Source organism: Manacus vitellinus, unplaced genomic scaffold (genome assembly GCF_001715985.3).
Source record: "Manacus vitellinus isolate BGI_N305 unplaced genomic scaffold, ASM171598v3 scaffold_3_pilon, whole genome shotgun sequence".
In the NCBI taxonomy this organism is placed as follows: Eukaryota; Metazoa; Chordata; class Aves; order Passeriformes; family Pipridae; genus Manacus; species Manacus vitellinus.
In genome coordinates, this window is record NW_021940535.1 from 32,073,302 (window position 1) to 32,082,336 (window position 9,035).

Consider the following 9,035-nt stretch of genomic DNA (forward strand, 5'->3'; position numbering starts at 1 on the left):
AACTGATGCCGGTTTTTAGGCAAACTCTTAAAGATGCATTTGGAGCGTGGACCCGCTCTTAGCGAGCGCGTCCCAAGTGCCACGAGCCACAACAACGCCTTGCCGAGAAGAAAGCAAAGGCTGGGTCAGCTCCTGCCACTGAAGAGCAGAAGGTGCCAACACGAGTTTGCAGGAAGCGCCTGCAGCTCCACACCGGCACCAAAGAGACAGGCAGGACTCCAGGCAGCCAGGACTGTCCCTTCAGCGCCAGCCACACAATTCACCCAGCAGTGACACCTTTCCACCTCATGTTTCTGCTTTGCCAAGATCACGAGAAACAGAGGACAGGAGGGCTGGTTAGGGATGAGAGCAAGAAGATTTTTGACAAATAGTCCTTTTAGAGTCTGTTTCAACTTTTTAATCTGTGGCTTGAAGTTTCCCTCACGTGAGAGCACACGGATTGGCAGGGGACACACACATTCAGACTCAATGGCATACCACTTTTACACTAATTTAATTTAGAAAGCAATGAAGCTAATAACTAACCATATGCATTCCTGCCCCTTAAAACAAACAAAAATTATTTCCCTCTGGGCTCCTTAACAAATCATAGCTTTATACTGTACATCCCTCTATAAATCAGCTTCACATCTTACAGTACATTTAGTTTTAGCTATATGAAACTAAAATTAAAAATTATCCAAGACAGGAAACAGGGTCCACTGAACCATTGCAAATGGAACGATGCAATTTATCATCTGATATTTGCCTACAAGTTCCTGCATTGCTGTTTGCTAACAGAAAAAAGATGAAAAACTAAACCCAAGGAGAAATCCTCAAGATCATTTAAAATCTGCACCATTGATACCTTGTCATATTGGTGAAATAATATGTTAATGCATAGGTCAAGGTAACTGACATCTGATAAAGATGCATTAAGAAAGCCACTGTGGACACATATTCTGGATTTGGATCCATGTGGTAATGAATTGGAGGCGTGTTTTTAATATTAGGATTTCAATGAAGCCTTATCAATGACCTTTTTGCTGTCACAGAACACCACAGTTTCCAAGACAAACATAAAGCTGATGTTGATGTGACTATGAAAATGGCTAAGAAAGCATTTTATCCTGCCTCAGAAAGACCATTCACCTCCATGTTTCTTGCCAAAATACTACTCAGGAAAATATTTTTTAAATGGACAAGGTTTTTCATTATATTGTATATTTTTTTAGAAAAGCAGTCTAATGAGATAACTCTCCAGGATAAGCTTTAGCTCCCATATAAATTACACTGTCTGCCACCAGACTTTATGCCATGATAACCTGCACCTTCCAATACATTACACTCCACTAGTTTCAAGGAATAATATGCTGAAGGCCAATGTATTCACTCACCACTGAAGGATGCAACCACCATTGGCTACAGTTTATTTGCTGATATTCAATTTTCATCATCCCTTCAATTAGATATACAAAACAATTTTGCTATATATAAATAAGCCCACAGTTTCAGGGGCCTCAGCAAAGGCCAGATTTAGCAATGTGAAGCTTGTACTCACACACTTTGCAGAGGGAAAGAAGGAAGTGCTATTGAATCCCTCAAGGCATTTTTCCACCTCAAAACCTTTAACTATTGCCACTTAAGTATCTGCCTTTAAAAAAAGTCATCATTAAAACATGCTTGATAGGAAATTTTATGTTAATTCAGCAATTCCAAGTGCTATTCTGAATTTAAAAAATTGCAACAGAGGGAATCATATTATAACAATCATGCAGAGGACTTTGCCATTGCTAAACTGAATCAATTAGATATATAGGAGATGAAGAAGAGCAGCATATTGGCAAGGTGGATCCCACAGTAGTCACTTCAATCCACCTGCCCAGGTTAATACACACATTCAGTAGTTGGATCTCTCCAAGCAATAAAGGGCCAACAGCCATCTAAGAAGCTGTGTCATGGGCTACTCCTTTTTATAAAGTTTTCTTCAGCAAGAGGCTTCACCTCCTGAGTAAAAGTTGTGTCACTTGTGAAGCCAACTGTGCTTTTCTTTTTTCCCCCAGTACTTTCGATCATACTTTCATGGAAATACAATTTCTCCTGTCAGGCTGCCATCAGTGCAACCCTCAGCAGCAGATCTCTTCATAATGCTCCCTAAATAGATCAGTGAAAGACAGCTTCTAGGGAGGGAAAGAAAAAAGAAAAACCCTACCAGTCTGATGGCTTTACATACTTGAAGAAGCCATTGCCAAGTAAAATACAGTGCTTGCATCCACACACTTCTCACATCATTTTGCCTTCCTGTTGCAAGGAAATAAAAGTTTACCATCTAGGAGCCTGTGGCAATTCCTTGAAATATATTTCAGAAGAGTCATCTCATTGCAGACTCATCTGAAATGCAGTTTAGCAAGTTTTAGATGACTACCCAGCTATTTCCCAGTGTGTCACACTCCCACTCTCCTTGTATTCTATACTGCCTGTAACAGCAAAACCAATATTGCTCTGTTGAATGAAGCATTACTGGTAGGGAGTTGAAGCAAACACCTTCTGTATTCCAGTCACTATCAACTAAAAGACTTGGGAAGTAAAGACGTTGAAAAAAGGTAACTGCTACTACTCAGATAAAAAAAAAAATTCTAATCTAATTAGAAGCTGAAGTTCAGAAACAACCTATGTACCTCTACCCAGAGAGTGCCAGGAGCCAAATCTGTGCTATACTCACTTGGACACAGCCTCCTTCTCTTTGTCATGAAACAAAAACACACCAATGAATATGGTGTAGATTTATATCCTTCCATTTTGAACAGGAATAATACTTCCGTTAAAAGCTAATCCTAAATACCAGGATGAGGGCTCTGCTCAAAAGATTCAATCAGCAGGTATACTGCAACATCCTACCACTATGAAATTAAAAAATATAAAAAAGTATTTATATACATATATACATAAACCAAATCGTTTATTTTAACAATATACAAATAGATAGACAGATATAAAATATGTGTTCTATAATGTATATATAACTATATCCATAAACTCACTTTGTTTGCCCTCCCTTCTTCTCACCCACTTTCCCCCACATGTGGGAAGGCAGTCCCACAGGGAAGTTTAAGGTATTCCCTATCTTTGATGCAAAAAGCCCAGAACTTTCTTTTGCTCTTTCCTCCTTCAGTATGTATAGAGAGTACTTATTAAAAAGCTCTCACTAAACCAAAACAAACTGTGAAAACAGCTCTCCTGATTAAGAGAATAACAAAGCTGACCTATAGAACAGCTATTAGCCACACCACCACTTAATGCACTCCTTTGAAGCACTCAGCTACTGCTGGGGAAATAGACTAACAAAGCCATACTTCTATATATATAGGAAAAGCATAAAAAATAAACTTTTGGTGTTGTTTACCACCATAAGTCACGAAGTCAAATAATAGTTGTATATTGTGTATGAGCTGATTATCATCAAAATAAACATAATCTAATTCAAAGTCAACTCATCATTAACCCCACACACTTGAATTCAAGCATAGAAAATACCTATCTCACCCTTTTGTGACAGAATCTGCTAAACAAAACTGTTATCAGCTTGGAAAACTACAGAGCTGACAATTCCAGAATGGTTCAAAAAGAATTACCATTTGCCAGGGCAATCAAGGCATACCAGTGAAGTAAGATATCTCAGACAAAAAAGATATTAAGTCTTTCTGCAAACAACTTTTTCTTCTAGATATCATAGAATCATCACAGAATCATAGAATGGTTTGGATTGGAAGGGACCTTAGAGACCATCTATTTCCAACCCACCTTTCACTAGACTAAGTTGCTCAGAGCCCCGTCCAGTCTGGCCTTGAGCACCTTCAGGGATGGGGCATCTACAGCTTCTCTGGTCAACCTGTTATATCCAGCCCAGCAGTTCAGATTTGATTGCTCTGCAGACACTAACACAGACTTAAACTATTATACACTTACATCTTACTATGATACAATTACTATTATACACATACTTCCCTGTGTGAGTTGGCTGTATGAGTCTGTATTGGAACATAGAGTAAAGCAACTTTGCTAGTGATTTGGCTTCATGTGATGGAAGCAAATTGAAATTTTTCAAGATAGTTGCAGAAGTTATTGGAATACTGGCTAATGTGAGTGCATTCACTCAGTAAAATACCCAGGAACCAAATAATTTCATTCCTTAAAAATAAAAAATTGAGAAGCACAGTCATAATTGAACATGCTGGCCAGCAAGCAGTCAGCAAACTAACAACTTTCAGACATCAACACGCAAAGGAATTTTGCCGGATTTGCCATCAAGAGATGAATTGTCAACATGTTCTTCTTCCCGTGCTCCATATTTCCCATTTGACCTCCAAACTAGTGTGACAGTCCCTCATCTCAAAAACATGGTTTTGTTCCCAGAGTCAGCATGATCTATCAATGGCTTGTGCTTTTTCCAGTAATTCATGCTGGCCCTGCAGCCTTTCACTCTGTATAGCCCTCCATAGCTTTAACACAGTTTTTTGAAGCTTTCAGTAACACTTGCCCTAAATCAATCTGGAGATATGAAACCAAATGTGGAAGTGTGATGATGAAAGTGCAGCATCATAACCATTCTGTCATCAAACATCTTGAGACTTTCATGATTCAAGATATAAACAAAAACAGTTATAAAAACAGGGCAGAAAAGAAAAACATTTGTGTTCAAGTAGCAGCTTGAAACAGTACAAAGTTATGCTTTTACTCATTGCCTTTAAAAATCTGCACCTTTTCCTAAGTCTTTACTTTTGCATTCAAAAGTGAATTTTCTTTACCAAACCTGTCCATTAAAATACAATAATTACTGAGAGGCATTAGATTATATCCAGCAAAGCTGCTTGATCCTATAATTATAATGCAATTCTGTTTTGTGACATCAGTACATTGCCAGGGCACTGAATACAGCTTTAGATGAAAATAAATACCAATATCCAAAAGCTCAATGACTTTCAATTTCTGTGAGTACTGAAACCTAACCTCCTTGACAGTTACTCATACCAGAAACAGAGACAACATCTCCCTCTCCTCAACCCTCAAAATTCCTGTTTTCAGCATATCTGAATCTACCCTCCCAGTGACAAGAAACATATTACTGCACCTCATCTGATGTCTCATCACCTGAAAAGTAAAATCCTACAATAAAGGCTTTAACAAAGCTGAGGAGGCATGACAATGTAAATCATTCCTCTTAAAGAAATGGGCTGGAAGTAAAGTTACTGTGACAAATGGGTTGGGACCCTAGCCAGAAGTTAAACTGATCAAAACACATTCATTATACTCTTAGAATCATAGAATGGCTCAAGTTGGAAGGGACGCATAAGGATCATCAAGTCCAATTCCCAGCTCCTCACAGTACTACCTGAATATAAACCATATGACTAAGAGCATCATACATAATCAAATAACCACTCAAATTTATAAGACTTTCCTTCAATACAGCTTTTTGAGGAGGTAAAAGCAACTCTGAATATATTCCAAATATAGAATGTATATTCTGAATATAGTTGTTATTTTGAGAACTAGTCACTTAAAACATTTTTGAAGGAAAAAAACATAATTATAGAATTACAAAGTGGTTTGGCTTGGAAGAAACCATAGAGATCATCTAGTTATAACCCCCCTGCCCTGGGCAGGGACACATTTCACTAGATCAGGTTGCTCAGGGCCTCATCCGACCTGACTATAAACACCACCAGGGTTGGGGTATCCACAATTTCTCTAGGCAACCTGTTCCAGTGCCTCACCACCCTCACAATAAAGAATTTCTTCCTAACATCTAATCTAAATCTACCCTAAATATTAAAAGACTGAAAAATATAAAAGCTTTATTCTGTGGCACAGGAGAGAATAACACTTTAATTCTATCAACTCTGAAAAAAAAAGTAATCAGATTAAAAGTTCCAATGTTGATGCAATCTAGGTTTTTCAGGCCCAGATTTCTGTTTGCAGGACAGATGCAGATAATTTTTTCACATTGCATATGTTTGACATAAATGTGTGAAAAAAATACAAATTATTGAGAAGTATTCGATTTCCCATTGTCGTTGATACACAGCTTAGACTTACCAGACACGTAACATCAAACTGTTACAGAACAGAAATCTAGCCAAGATACCCTTCATCTACTTTTACATGAAGAGTCTCAACTTCGTTAAAAACACAGTTTGAAACTGGATGCTCAGTGTGTGGCAAGAATCTGCAATTCTGAAATCTAAGCCATGGAGATGAGACAGTTCTTTCAACATCCCTGCGACTGAATACTTTTGCTCTTTGATATCAATATATTGGCCACTGTTTAATAGAGTGTCATGTACCAATTCAGAGATTCTTACTTGATTTTTTAAATATACAGTAATGCTGATTTTCTGGTTGGCCTCAGCATAAGCACCATATTACACAGTACTTATATAGAGGCAAAGAAACACAAGCAGTCTTTTGGGTTGTTTTTTTATTGTAAAATGGCCATCCAAATTCAAGTCAGTGACTTAAATATCTTATTGGTTAAAGGCAAAGCCCAGATTAGGGAAGAATAATAGAATAAATCCACAGAAGTCTTGTGAATCATCCACTCAGATCAAAAGGGTATAAGGAACGGTCAAATATTGTGGTAATTGTTCCCTGACACACAAGTTATTCAGCATGACTTCTGAGATGAGAGTGAGCTGCCATTAGTTAAGTATTGAGACCCACAAAATGCCAAAAGCTATTATTATTATTATTATTATAAAGATACAACTTTTAAAATAGAACATGAGGTTAACTATATATGCTGAAGATCAAAACCATGACACTACAAAATATACTTACAGCGCCAAAACCATGAAGAGACTAAATATCAAGACCAGAACTATACAGGCTACCCATACAGTATCTACTTTCCAAAGTAAACATTAAAAAAGGCATTTTCCTTTCTCCTTCTTTTTTTTTAATTCACTCCAGCAAGAAACCTAGATAATATTAAGATCAGCATCCAGTGACAACTCAAAAGTTTCAAGAAATTTTCATGCAAGTTCATTCAGAGTTGGTGAACAGGTTTGTCTCACAGCTCCTAGTTCTTTCATAAAATATTTTCAGCAAGAAACAAAACTCTCAAAAAGAACAACAGCAAACCTTGTGTTTAATAAAAAAAAGACACAACTAAGTGTCATCAAACTATAAAATGAAAAAATAAAAACTAAGGACATGGGAGTGGAGGGATGTTGTATCATACCTTAGTAGGAATCCGAAAGCTTTCAACAGGACTGAGGTCATTAACACTCTCCTGAGGACTTCTTAGACCCTTTAAGAGAATTTCCATAATCAGTTATGATTGATTACTTTACGTATCTTGCAATCAAACTGCACAAGTCTTACCTGATGTTGAACAGATACCTGTAGGTCCTTTGACAAATACTCTGACGTGGCTGGAAGGCTAAGACCTCATTCTAGAGACATTTAAGCAAGATCATTGGTCTATAAATTATGCTCCTCAAACATCTAAGCATTTCCAACTTTATGCTGCACTATGCACCTTTTCAGTGTAGTTTACTAACGTTCTCTTCATAAAGTTCACTTACATCCTCCTCTCAACTTCCAGACATTACTTTAAATTTTAAAATGAATGTGTGTCCAAAAACCCTAAGTACTCCTGCAGTTGATGCCAACAGTTTTTTTGCAAGCCCCTTTCAGGCTCTAGGTATCTATATTTCTTTGAAACAAAAAGACCTCTGCAAAACTACTATGTGAGTTTACAATGAGAAAAGTTTTGTATTTGTCCTTTGAAAAGGACAATGCTAAAGTGCTGTACATTACTTCTGTCATAACTACTATATTTTACAATTGCTTCATCTTCCCAGAATGCAAAACCTCTTCATTTTGGTGTTGATTCTCAGATTTCATTGTGCATCATTTCAAAACATCCTCCCTTTCCAGTTACTACCATCAAAGCTGACTCACCTCTATGCATCAGAAATTCAAGGTAAGGAATAAACAAAGCAACTGCTGCAGCTTCTTGTACTTCACACAAAATCCTTCACATACCCTCTCAAAAATCAGCAGTACTAGCAGCTTATCTCCAAAAGCAATCAAAAGTTTCACTTATCAAATGCTAAATAGAACTTTATCCTTTCCAAGGACTGAAAATTGTTCAAGCCATATTATTTTCAGACCACATCTCCACACTGGGCAGACTTCCCACTATTTTTCTTAGTCAAGCTGTAAATTCATCAAGTACCCCTATACTGAAGGGAAACAGAAGATTATTTTGCAAATTCCACTTCTGTGCCAGTATTCATTTTTAAGCCCTGCCTCCTGCATAAGCATTATGACTCTGAGGACATAGTTTAAGAAAGAAAAGCTTCTGACTTTCTCATCATTTTCTGTAACTATCTAGAATATTTGATGTGGTAGGTGACACAAGTGATTATTTAAGTTCTCCAATCTAGACACATGGACAAACAGGTTTCATTTCAGATGTATCTCATATACATGAATTATCAAATGTTCTGCTGATACACTTCTTTAAAAAGGCTCTCAACCTGAGAAACACTGGTCCAAACGTAGGCTTAGATCTACATAACCCTAAAGACCACTCGTACGACTGGTACACAGCAGTGCGGTGACAGACACACACCGAGTGCTCTGGCACACATTCAATATGTGCCCACCCAAATACATCCCCGGCATCTCCACAGCCTCGCCTACCCTTGGACCGAAAGCGTTTGCTGTCAGACAAAGCCACGCTACCGAAACACAGCCCAGCGCTACAAAATTACATGTCAAAAAGGGAACGTGACACAGGCCGGCCCTGTCATCTCCAACAGCGATTACTCTGGTGTGACACAGCTACGCGCTGGCACCTGCGCACGCTTCCATTTCTCGGTGTAAAGAGAAAAACAAGGTGGATGCCGGTGCCCCGAGAGAGACGTCACACGCCTCGAGCCCTCCCTCCCCGGGCAGCCGGGCAGAGGGCGATGCCCGCGCCTCGCTGGCCCTCCAGGGGGCCCGGGCACGGCGGCCCTAGGAGAGCCCCGGACCCCCGCGGAGAA